The sequence below is a fragment of the Rattus rattus genome, chromosome 6 (genome assembly GCF_011064425.1).
Source record: "Rattus rattus isolate New Zealand chromosome 6, Rrattus_CSIRO_v1, whole genome shotgun sequence".
NCBI classification, from domain to species: domain Eukaryota; kingdom Metazoa; phylum Chordata; class Mammalia; order Rodentia; family Muridae; genus Rattus; species Rattus rattus.
In genome coordinates this window covers 15,542,815-15,556,240 of record NC_046159.1, presented here as the reverse complement: position 1 = coordinate 15,556,240, position 13,426 = coordinate 15,542,815, and the positions used below count along the sequence as shown (strand labels likewise).

At 44.9% G+C, this 13,426-nt stretch overlaps 1 pseudogene; it reads left to right on the top strand.

The window, feature by feature from the left end:
* Positions 1-3,408: 3,408 nt before the first annotated feature.
* LOC116903753 lies at positions 3,409-7,453 on the top strand (annotated as a pseudogene).
* Positions 7,454-13,426: the final 5,973 nt, after the last annotated feature.

Sequence of the window (13,426 nt, the reverse complement as noted above, 5' to 3'; positions counted from 1 at the left end):
AATATTGCTTTTGTCATATCTCTCCAATCTTAGGGGACTACCCTATTTTGAATTGCCTAAGAATGTAATATCTATTTCACATATGGTAAAGGCATACCATATGACATGACAGATTCTTTTAATTTTTTTAGTCTAGTATGTCTCCAGCTGCCATACAAATTCTTTATAACCTCGGGGATTCCTGTTGTCTGCTGATATTTGTCAAATAGTAACTGGGCAAACTAAGGTTGGTTTTCTAATGATTTTTTGCTGATCTTCAGTTTCATTTCATGATGGCGTGGTCTTATATGGCAGACTCTGGTCTTGATTCCTCTGTCTCTGTCTAAGAATCTTACTTATTTTTGTTTATAACCCTCTAACTTTTCTTCATCGGTTCAGTTTTCATATCTTTCCTTCTGCAACTTTAAAGCTTTTTTTTCTTTAGGAGGACCCATAAAGTCACTATGGCTATGAAAAATAAAATATGAAAAACCAAAATGATAATAATCATAATTTGTACTAAGCTGATCTCAGTTAAGTCATTTATCTTTTCTTTTTCTGTTTCTGTTTTTTAAATCATTCCATTGGTTTACATCTCAAATGATATTCCACTTCCCAGTTACCCCTCCACAAACCCACATCCCACATCTGTCCTCTCCCCCCTCCCCTTTGCCTCTATGTGGGTACTCCCCCACCTACCCAACCTCTCCCTCCTCAACTCTCCAGCATCCCCCTACACTGAAGCATCAAACCTCCACAGGACCAAGGGCCTCCCTCCTATGGATGTCAAATAAGGCCATCCTCTGCTACATAAGTATCTGGAGCCATGGATTCCTCCCTGTACACTCCTTGGTTAGTGGTCTAGACCCTGGAGCAATGTGTGGTCCAGCCAACCAACATCGTTCTTCCTATGAGGTTTTCAATCCTTCTCTGCTCCTCCAGTCCTTCCGCCAGCTCCCCGACTGGGGTCCCTGAGCTCAGTCTGATGGTTGGTTTCAGTCATCCACATCTTCATTGGTCAGGTGCTGGCAGACTCTCCCAAAGAACAGCTACACCAGGTTCCTGTCAGCAAGCACCCCTTGGCAACAGCAATCGTGTCAGCTTGGTGTCTGCAGACAGGATGGACCCCCAGGTGGAGCAGTCCCCGGATAGCCCTTCCTTCAGTCTCTGTTTCATTTTTGTCCCTGTATTTCCTTTGGGCAGGAACATTTCTGGGTTAAAAGCTTTTGAGATGTGTGGGTGGCCTCTTCTCTTGACTGGGGGTCATGCCTATCTACTGGAGGTGGTCTCTCTAAGTTCAATCTCCCCTTTGTTGGGTATTTAGGCTAAAGTCATTCCAGTTGGGTTCTGGGAGCCTCCTGCTTCCCTGGCCTCTGGGACACTCCAGTGACTACACCCAGTTCCTCATAAAAATTGAATTTTCATTCAATTTCCTGACCCTCTGTAGCTCTCTCCTGTCCCTTCCAGTACCTGACACTGCCCCCTTATTTCCCCCTGCCCCCCCTCTCCCTGCCAGACCCTTCCTTCGTCCACCTCCCGTGATCATCCTGTTTCCCTTCAGTGCAGGACTGAAGCATCCACACCCTGGTCTTCCTTCCTCCTAAGCTCCAAATGGTTTGTGGATTGTATTGTGGGTATTGTGGGCTTTGGGGCTAATATCCACTTATCAGTGAGTACATACCATGTGTGTTCTTCTGTGACTGGGTTACCTCACTCAGGATGATATTTTCTAGTTCCATCCACGTGCCTGCGAATTTCATGAAGGCATTGTTTTTAGTAGCTAAGTAGTATTGAATTGTAGATGTACCACATTTTTTATATCCATTTCTCTGTTGAGGGACAGCTGGGTTCTTTCCAGCTTCTGGCTATTATAAATAAGGCTGCTATGAAGATAGTGGAGCATGTGTCCTTGTTATATGCCCTTGGGTATATGCCCAGGAGTGGTATAGCTGGGTCCTCACATAGAACTATTTCCAATTTTCTCAGGAACTGCCAAATTGATTTCAAAAGTGGTTGTACCAGCTTGTACCAGCAATGAAGGAGAGCTCCTTTTTCTCCACATCCTGTCCAGCATCTGCTGTCACCTGCATTTTTTATCTTAGCTATTCTGATTGGTATGAGGTAGAATCTCAGGGTTTTTGGATTTGCATTTCCCAGAAGACTAAGAATGTTGAGCATCTCTTTAAGTGCTCCTCAGCTATTTGAGATTCCTCAGTTGAGAATTCTGTTTAGCTCTGGATCTTTGACAAATAAGCTAAAATCATCCCGTGGAAAAAAGACAGCATTTTCAACAATTGGTGCTGGTTCAACTGGTGGTCACCATATAGAAGGATACAAATTGACCCATTCTTATCTCCCTGTACAAAGCTCAAGTTCAAATAGATCAAGGAGCTCCACATCAAACCAGATATGTTGAATCTGATAGAAGAGAAAGTGAAGAAGACCCTGGAACACATGGGCACAGGGGAAACTTTTCCTGAACAGAACACTAATGGCTCATGCTCTAAGATCAAGAACTGACAAGTGGGACCTCATAAAATTGCAAACTTCTGAAAGGAAAAAGAACACTGTTCAATAGGACAAAACGGCAACCCATAGATTGGGAAAAGATCTTTACTAACTCTACATCCAATAGAGGGCTGATTCCAAAATCTATAAAGAACTCAAGAAGTTAGACTACAGAGAACCAAATAACCCTCTTCTGTTTCTATTTTTAAACCATCTAAGGTAGAGCTAGCTGTATGAGGTTCTAACGCCCTGTGTTATGGAATCTTATGTGGCTTATTAATTTTACATAACTCACTCTTTAAGGACTTCCCGGGTATCTTGCCACATCTGATGATTTCTCAGTTTCTCCTGCCATTTTCATGTGTCTGCAGCTGTCTTGATTTTCCTACCTGATTTATGCTTGTGCTGCATGCTTACTGCCTGAACTTTTCTGATTTCTACTTCTGCTGGCTTGACTTTTGCCCCTTATCAAGACACCAAATGAAATATTTAACCATTTAAATTTACCTAATATACCTAAGAAGATAGACGAGGCATACACGGAGGTAAAAACCTGCTAACTCAGTGTGCTAGCTTTATGTTCTATTTACAAACCTGATCCTATAACTAAACTGCTACCTCGTTAGAAATCTCTTTCTGCCTGTATCATTCTACAGAGTAAGTCTACCTATCCCTCGAGCTCCTCCATACCTAAGAGGGGTCCTTTGTTCTCCTTCCTAGAATACTGTTTTACCTGTGTCCTGACAGCTGCTTCTCTGTTGTCCCTACAAGCCCAGAGAGAAAATCTGTATCTTTTACCTGGAGCTTCTTCCATGAAAGTTTTTCTAAGCCAAAAGAGCCAGTTCTCAAAGGTCCAAATGCTGTAAAAGAAGTCTCTATCGTCTCCTCTACACCCTTGACAGGCTGAACCATGTCACTATCATGGGGAGTGGGGGAAGGGGGCCCCAAGCCAAGTTAGTAGGGGCCAAATCATTTCACCTTTATAAAGGGTGAGTTAGCTCAAAGCCATCCAGCTGACTTTGCCTTGAGTCATAGAGCAAAGGCCACAAGACCTCTACCAAGCATCTTGCCTTAAAATAGGCAGAAACTTTCCATTCTTTAGTATTCGCATCTATGGAGGCTTTTAGAGGCACACCCAAAATTGCCTCTCTTCAACCCACACCTAACGCATCTGACAAGTGCGATATCTATCTAAGCTTGTGTATTTGCTAACAATTAGGCTTTCAAGTTCAATAGTTAGTCAAATATCCTGGAACAATGAACCTATTCAGCGGAATAGGTGTCAAGTCCTCTCTTAAAACTGGGCAATTACGTTCAAGCTAATTTGTGGGAATTAGCAAGTGCCTTCTGTCCTCTTAAAGCATGGAAAGGAAGGTTAAACATTAATGATGGTAAGTATACTTTGTCTTTTAGATTAAATCAAAGTCAACCCTTTGTAGCATTAACTTGTTACTGAGAGTGCCATACAATGGCACCCTAATGATTACAGTATCACTCGTGAATGTTGTACACTTTATACCTGCTTTAACTCAAGTGTGTCCTTAAACATCACTTTCTGAAAGCTGACACACTCTCAGAGCTACAGCCAGCAATCTTGATACCAGTGAAGCTGTCAAAGCCATGGCAAGACTCACTGCTGGGTTTCAGACCCAGGATAAGGGACTGGGGTACATATTTCACATAGCAAAGCAGACATGGCCTCCAATTCTCCCAGCATCCCTCACTCAGTCCCTACCTGGCATACCATGCAGTCTACACTGAACTTTCCAAACCTGGGTTTGGACTGCCCTTTCCCCCAGAAGCTCTTCTTATACAATCCAGACATTTTGGTCTCTCTGACCCCCTTCATCCTTCTCTCTGGATGTGGGTTTTCTCTCTTTCTCTTCCCCCTCCCTTTTCTCCTTTGCCATGGTGACATCCCTAGCCTTGATCCTTAGGGCCAGTGAACTGAGAGCAGCTTTCCAATAAACATGTATTTATATCCTATAACCTAGCTTGAATTGGCTCATTTTACAGCCACTCGCCTGTGAGGACTCTAGTGCAGAAGCTCACTGAGAGAATATTAACTCACTGGATGATTGGACTGGTAATTGCTGTAGCTGTGGGAATTATTGTATTGACTACCATTGCTGCCAATGCTGGACTGGCACTTCATAGAGAAATTCAAACTGCTGATTTCATTAGAGACTGGCTTAAGCAGTGGCCTTTATAATGCCTTATTAATTTGTCTTAGAAACAGGTTGGTACTCCTAATGTACTATCTATATCGTACTCTACTGGCTTTCTCGTTTATACCTCTAACCTTCATCTTTTTAAATAACTTTTTAGCATTTTTAATGCTAGTTTTGACTGACTAGCATAAAGATAGCATTTTTACTTAAAACCAATTATATTTTTTTTGTTGTTGTTGGTTTGTTTTGAGGAGGTTGGGAAGGTGATTTTTATTTTTCTCTTTTATTTTGCTTTTCGGTATAATTCTCTAGGATTTAGGAGGACCACTGTTGTCAATGAATTGATTTCATTTTGGAGCATGAGTGACTTTTTAAAAAAAAAAATAATTGTTGGGTTTTATTTTGTTTTTTCATCTGACAGCTGGCTATGTTGAACTTACTGGATGTCTATTGTAGTGGCACCAATGGTCATGGACCCTGTAGGGTATTCTTAGCAGGACTAGTAAAAGTACAGAAGCCCTATTGTTTCTTGAATCTAGGGGTTGTAATTATTGCTGGACCTTGCTTCCTAGGAGCACATCTAAGTCAGGGGGCAGGAATTCCAATCCACAGGTCTCCTGGGTAGCAGGCATAAACACCCTTGAGGCAGGTAAAGTATGCACCATTCAGAACTATTGTTCCTTTAACTAGCCTAGCACAGCTGTTTTAATTGTTTACACATGGGGCTTGTCCTGTAACCTGACCAGTTGTCCCAGTTAAATATGTCTCCTTTGTGTTGTTAGTCAGGCGTTGGGTATTTTATTTCAGTATACTAACCTGGTTTGAATGTGAGCGTATCTAGTATGTCAAGCCAGCATGTTAAGACATGCCTTGTTTTGGTTTGGCTTGGTCTCAGATAAAGGGCTTCTTTACGGTCCATTTTCATGTTATTTCTTCATGGTTTCCCCACCTAAAGTCCTTACTTAACTCCTTGTCCCTCTCTGGGAGCTCCCAGACCACTTTTAGGATAAGACCAACGGACTTTCTCAAAATCCACAATCTCCTTTTTCTGTCCTCTAGCCACTCTTCCACAGGCTGTCACTAGGTAGGGCCATCTCCGAAAGGAGTGGGCAGTTCTATCACAGCATGATGAGATCTGAGGGACGGTGTATGGCTGGCCTAGCTCTCAGTAGAACCCAGTCTGATGATTAGCAGGGAAGTACTATGTATGTGAGTTTCAAATTGATTCTCTAGAGTGAGTGGTAAAAGCCCAACCTAAAAAAGTGTTTATCAAAACCAGCACTTCTGGGTGGAATATAAAGGCCAAGTCCATGTTTAAAAGGCCCCCTGTTTTTGTGTGGACATGGGGCCTTGGGTCTCTGACTCAGATTGTTCCCAAGCATACTTCAGACAGGCTCTATTCCGTTGTTGAATCAGTTTTCACAACCCCAGGAACATCAAATAGACAGTTTTTGTAGGGCCATTTTTCAAGATGGGTTGTTTTAGGAGTTAGTCTGTCTGGGAGCTGTCATCTCTGGAGTTATTTTTCTTTATTTGTGGTAATCAGCCAGCACTGTTGATTTTGAGCAGTCCGTTTTGTATCTGTTTTGTTGTTTGCTTGCTTGCTTGTTCATTCGCTTGTTTAATAAGGGGAACCCTGGAAGAACTAAGAGTGTAAAACACACCTCCCGGGGAGCAGGGGGTGTGGGGGCAATGAGACAGGACTCCCCAGATGCCCTTGTGGAGGGCAGCCTGTTTGGATGCCTGCTCTGTCAATTGGTCTCCCTGGCTTCCTCAACCTTGACTCTATGAGAGCCTGACAGTGAGTCCACTTTCTCAATGTGTTACTCTGAGTCTCTTGATATAAGGGGCTCTTTTCCCTGTTGTAAGCTTTTTAGCGCCCATCACTAAAAGGTTTGCATATCTGAATTGAGAAGCAGAACGTCCTTTAAGACCAACTGTAAGGAGAAAATTTCTTTTATAATTTCTCCAGAATTATGGGAGGACCCTGCCTCCCCATTAGGCAAGTCCGAGGCCAGATAACATAGCTGCCATCTTCTTGGATGAGAAGATGGCCTAGCGTTTCCTTTAACTGACCCACTAAAATGCAGTCTGACAAAGCTAGCCAGCTGAATACGGCTGGCGAGCATTGTGTCATGGCAGATGCCACTGGAGGGGGCAGGATAGATGGTCTTGCAACCGCCTCAGAGCCACGTAGCAGTGGCAAGTGGATCTTCTAGGTTTTAATTCCAACAAGCCAAATTTGAAGTGGCCTTTAAACACTGGCCAGGAGGATGAACTCTGGCCAGGACCACAGCTGTGTTTGCAAGAAAATGGCTCATGTCATGTTTTGCATAGGCTTAAAAAGGATAAAACTCGCTTTGGCCGCCTTACGCCGTCGAGGTCACACGTGTGAGATCTGTCCACATCAGCCGACATGCGCTATGCTACATCCGCTTTTATCTGCTGGCCGCCCTCGGGGGCAACTCCTCTTACAGCGCCAAAGACATCAAGAAAATACTAGACAGCGTGGGCATCGAGGCAGACAATGACCAGCTCAATAAGGTCATCAGTGAGCTGAATGAAACAAACATTGAGGATGTCATCCCTCAGGGTGTTGGCAAGCTGGCCAGTCTGCCTGCTGGTGGGGCTGTGGCTCTTTCTGCTGCCCCTGGCTTTGCAGCCCCTGCTGCTCGTTCTGTCCCCGCTGCACCTTTGCAAAAGAGGAGAAGAAAGACTAGAAGGAGGAGTCTGAGGAGTTGGATGATGACGTGGGGAAACACATTTTCGCTGCATTTCCCATCAGTTCTAATTAGGAGCAAGCTTTCACCCTGACGTATTTTCTGCCCATCTGTCACATCCGGTGCAGCTGAATCAAACAAACACAGGACAAACAGGAACTTATTCTTCACTGTCTTAACTGCCTTGACCTGCACAGGTGTGTTCTTCCTGTTTTGGTCTCCCATTAACCTGCAAGGCGTATGGTTCTTGTTTCTCTTCTGATCTCACCTGTGAAGAAAGTAGCATCCTTAGCAAAAATTCATCATCTGGGAAAGCTAATAGGATGCTTCCTTGATCTTTCCAGACTTAACAGTCTTTGCAATCAACGTGCTCTGGAGCTGAAAAGGTTCTAGTAGTGAAACCATCCTGGAGGGTCTTGAGTCAAAGACACTATGAATAAATACATGGGAACTGGCCTGAGTAACCAGGTAGTCGCATACAGACCTCTCAGACTCTGTTAATTACAGTCAAACCTAAAGTTTCTTCGGATGACCAGCTAATATCAAAGGAGGGCCAATTGTTGGAATAGAAATCGCAGCTCAGCGACTGGACAAACCATACCAGGCCAACACAGTCCCACACAGAGAGGTTTACTGGGACGACGGAGACAAGGGGGTGTGGGGAAGGGGCAGAAGAGGGAGAAGAGAAAGAGAAGAGAGAAAAGAGAAGAGAAAGAGAAGGAAAAAAGAAAGAGAATAGAGGAAAAAGTGGAGGGGCAGAAAGGGTCTGCCTTTTATTTGAACTGTAACATAACTGCTGAACCAAATGTATGCTGGAATGCATGGCCATTGCCATGGCAACAGATACTGGAGTCGAGAGGGGTTCCTGATACCAACACCAACCACTTTCAGTCTTTCATCTAGAGGGTTCCATCTTTACTTACTTCACAGCCAGGGTGAATCCTCTTTTACAGTTGTTGAACAAGATTTGTAGGACTGCGTGGGTCTCACATCGGTACTGCGAAGACCCCATGAGAGAAAGAGTTCTCTAAACAAGAACTGAGAGAATCTATGTATATGTGCCTAGCTCCCTGCAGTGCATAGAGTGGGGCAGAGAAGACAGGCATGTGCTGGCCTGGCTGCCTGCCTCACATGGATGTAACAGGTCTTACCCAGGTGCTCAGTCATCTCCAATTACGAGAGGTGAGCCCCTGCTCAGATTAAAGGACTCAGGGGGAAAGCAGGTTAGAACTCAATCAGTTCCCTCAGCCACAGAGCTTTGGGGTCATTCCAAATCTTTATCATTTATTTAGAAGTTGTGCATTTTCATTTTTAAATAACTAGGTTGTCTATTTCTCTAGAGACCAGTCTAACTTTTCCTTGGAGACCATTGCTACTCCTACCTCCCATGGAGGCTCTGGATACATTCTCTTGTGGAGTAATCAAGTCCTTTCAGGCTCTTTCTGCCAATCTCAAGGAGAGTGTGAGGGGGCCAAGACCTTCACAGAACAGTTCACGTGAGAGTGCTTCCTTAACACACAGCAAGTATTCAGGGAAAGTTCTCTCTCAGGTGGACCCTGGAGGTCGTACTATTCCCTTTCTCTTTAGTCAGCTGATGTTTTGGTTTCTGTATTTAGCTTTAACTGGTTCTGATGGTTTGCTTTTTAAGTCTGTATAAATCAGTGTGCAGCTAAAGTAAAATGAAAATCTAGATTTGAACTGTTTGCAGGGCTCTCTTGTTTTCCAATTTAAGAGCCGTCTGATGAGAGAGAGAAAAGGGCAAGATTGGTTGATTTAATATATCTTCCTCTCTCTCCTCCCACCCCACTTCATCCCTCACCCTCTCTCTCCCCCTTCCCCTTCCTCACCCTCACTCTCTCTTCCCTGTTGGAAACAGCCAAACAACCCAAGCTGTCCTTGAACTCCTGATCCTCCTGCTCCATCTCTCCAATGTTGAGACACCCAGAGGCCACTACACCTGGCCCCTGCTGTCACTTCAGACCACATTTTAAATAATTGTGAAAAGTGATGTTTAGAAGACACTCGGAGTGTAAGACCCTGGGTTTGATTCCTAGCACTGGGAAGAAGGAAATGCATACTACTGAGTCTGCAGAAGACCAGGAGAAAGAATTGAAAATTCAAGCCAGTCCTGATGAGGCCATGAAAGAAAAGATTAGAAAGGAAAAGAGGGAGGAGAGGGGAAGGAGGAATTGAAGGGGAAATGAGATGGGGAAGGAGAAAAGAGAGAGCAGGAAAGGCAAAGGGGGAGAACAGAACGGAAAGAACAGCAGGAGAGAGGAAGACCTGGAGAGGAGGAAGGGAGGAAGGGAGGGAGGGAGGAGGGACAGAGGAGGGAAGGGGACGTGGGAGAGAGGAAGGGATTTAACCAATGCTAAAGTGATTCTGTATTTCTTTTTTTTTTTCCTTTTTTTTTTTCTTTATTAACTTGAGTATTTCTTATTTACATTTCGAATGTTATTCCCTTTCCCGTTTCCGGGCCAACATCCCCCTAACCCCTCCCCCTCCCCTTCTATATGGGTGTTCCCCTCCCCATCCTCCCCCCATTGCCGCCCTCCCCCCAACAATCTAGCTCACTGAGGGTTCAGTCTTGGCAGGACCAAGGGCTTCCCCTTCCACTGGTGCTCTTACTAGGCTATTCATTGCTACCTATGAGGTCAGAGTCCAGGGTCAGTCCATGTATAGTCTTTGGGTAGTGGCTTAGTCCCTGGAAGCTCTGGTTGGTTGGCATTGTTGTTCATATGGGGTCTAATACATAGGCGAATGCCAGCAGCAAACCACTGAACTGAGAACGGGAATCAGAGAAAGGACTGTATTTCTTTTCAAGATTTTATCAGGAGGTGTTAATGACATGTGAGAATGGATTTCACATTCTCATTCCTCCTCATTCTTCCTACTTTTCCTCTTCCCAGCAAGCGCCCCACCCCTTCTACTTCTGTGTGTATGACTCAGTGAGTTCTAAGCCAGCCCCCCACGCCTTACCCTGCACTTCCTCGCCACCCTTCAATGGCACCCGATTATTCACACGGTGAGTTTACCACCCAGACCATTAATACGTATCACATTCCCAACAAGAATGCCAGCAGTATGCACATGGCTCAAGACAGAACCGGAAAGGTCACTGTGGCCCGAAAGCAGTTATGTGGTCTAAGGAACACAGGAATTCTCTACAGCTTAGGTTCAAACTAAAGCTGCTTCTTTCTCCACAACCACTTCCTGTTAGAAGTTTCTCCTGCTAAGAAGCCAGTGTCCTCCAGTTTCTCCAGCCGCTGCCAGCTTCTGTCCCCAACTCTGCCCCACATCCTCTTATACAGGTTCCTGTCTTCCTTTCCTCCTTCTCCCACAGAGACATTCCTGCCATTGTCTTGCCCGACGTGGCCACCTCCTCTCACATCCAGTTGAGTTGAAGGCACAACAGACCTCCCTGCCTTCACCATCACTTCTGCTCTTTGGTGACTGCAGACATAGAGGGAACATTTTTCTTCTGAAAAAAAAAGAATTTATATTTGCCTCTGCGACCACTTAAAACCTTTCAGTCTTGCTCACTACCTCAGAATAATCAGTGGATCTTGGCTGCTTGACTGAAGTCATTTATGGACACTGAATCCTTTCTGTTCTCACCCCATGTTGATCACTCCACCATGCCCAGAGTCCTACAAATTAGGCCAGCATGACATTGACACCCTTACAATCTCCCCTCCCCTACTCCTTGCCTTCCTTTACTTGGCCACTTTCCCCTCTGCCAGCATCTGTTGAGAAACCACTCTGGGCGAGGTTTAACGGCCCATTCTGTAATCCCAGCCCTTGGGAGGTAGAGACAAGAGACTCAGAAACCCAAGGCCATCATCAACTACATAGCCGGTTTGAGATCAGCTTGAGACACAAGAGACTCTCTACGTCTTGGCCCACCAAGACAGGGTCACATGTCTGCCTCGGTATAGGTCATCCAGATACTTACTCACTTCAACCCACAACCCACAGCCCACAGGCTTCCCTTTAAAACTTCACCACCAGCAACTGGGCACTGTCTGTTAATATTTCCTGATTAATCGAAATACCCGTTGGAGATGATTAAGCATTCTGCTGTGCTCTGCAAGGTCTCTGATGCTTATTAACTTCTCAGAGGACTTGGTCTGTGCTCCATCACATTGGTCCTTCCCCCTGTTCCCAGCCCTGCTCACCAGCTGCCCCCACTGTCTCTACTGAATGCAGAAAGGCTTTGCTCACTCCAGCACATGCCCCCATCTTCTGTTAACTGAAAGTCTCACGCAAGGTAGTTTTCCTTTTAAACGTTCACTTAAAATAGTTAAGCAACCTTTTGGGGCTCAAGGACACCACAAGAAGACCTACAGGGTCAACTACCTGGGCCCATGGGGACTCAGAGTGACTGAACCACCAACCAAAGAGCTTGCAGGGGCTGGACCTAGCCCCATCCCCCAACATTTGTAGCACATGTGCAGTTTGGTCTACCTGTGGGTCCCTTAACAGTTGGAGTGGGAGTTGTCTCTGACCCTGTTGCCTACCATTAGATCCCTTTCACCTAGCCGAGCTGCTTGATGGACCTCTGTGGGAGGAGAGGTACTTAGTCCTGCTGGGACTAGCTGTTCCTGAGTGGAACAGTACCCCAGGGGGGCTTCCCCTTCTATGAGATGAAGGGGAAGCAGTAATAGGGGCAGGGATTTGAGAGGGCAGGATTGGGAGGTAAGGAGGGAGTGGGACTGCGATTGAGACGTAATGTGAGTAAAAATAAATTATGAAAAAATTTCAAACTCTGTTCTGAAGGTCTAACCTAATATGTTTGCTTTTTGTTTCCCCAGAGGCCCCACCTCCAAACCCAGCTTAAGTTCCCACCATCTCAGTAGCCACAACTGAGAATTAATCAGTCACCTGCCTGAGGCTGAGAAGCAGAGAATGGCTAACACACTTCGCTAGAGCAGCCTGTGCTGCGTTTTGTGAGGGTCATCCATACTGCTCTCTACAATGGCTGTACGGTTTGATATCCCTAGCATTTGCACACAAGAATTCAGTTTCTGCCTATTCTCACCAACTCCCCTTACTTCCTGTTCTCAGATTTGAGGGGTGGGGCACTCTTCCAATGTGTGCAGGTGATATTTCATTGATTCTGCCTTCCCTGCTCCTTCTTCTCTGTGCTCTTTGGCCATTTGTGCATACTCTTTGAAGAATTGTGATCCAAGTCCTAGGCCTGCTTTGTTGTGTTTTTATTGGTTTTAGATTTATTTAATTCACACATATGAATATTTTTCCTGCAAGAGGTCTATGGTACAACATGTGCTCCTAGTGCCCTCAGAAGAGGTCAGAAGAGGACATCAGATCCCCTGAACCTGGAGTTAAGATGGTTGTGAGCCACCGTATGGGTACAGGGAGAGCTCATCTCTCAAGCTCCTGGGTTTGTCTTTAATTGGGTCACTTTCATTATTCTTGCTGAATTGTTCCATTCTATGACCATGTACTGCTTATCGACAGGGATCTGTACCATGAATGACATTAATTAGCTACCAATTGCTTCTTTGTGCAAACATCACAGAGTGTGGTTACACAAAGTAAGACATCTCTAGGTGGCATGATCTTAGGGGACACAGTCACGTATGGCATCTATCATAAAGGAGTGAAGTGTGTGCGTACCGTGCTTTATCAGATGTGTGATTTGCAAATATGTTGTCACATTCTTCAGCTGCTTTTCACTTTGCCATTTGTTTCCTTTAAAACTTGGATGTTTTTCCGGAGTTTGTGTGAGAGAGAAATGGAAGAGAAGGTGTGCATGCCAGGAATGAAACCCAGCCCTCTAGGTAAGCTCTACCACTGCTAATGATCTTTGGAGACATTTATTTCCTGAAATAAACAACATAAATTCCAACCTTAGTATTGGAGAAGAGTTTGCCAAACTAGAAAGTGTATGGGGCGGGGGGAGTGGAGGGGTAAGGGTATGTGGGTCTGTGTGTAGGTCTGTGTATGTGTGTGTGTGTGTCTGTATGTGTGTGTGTGGGAGAGAGAGAGAGAGAGAGAGAGAATTGTCTGTGTGTGTATGTGTGT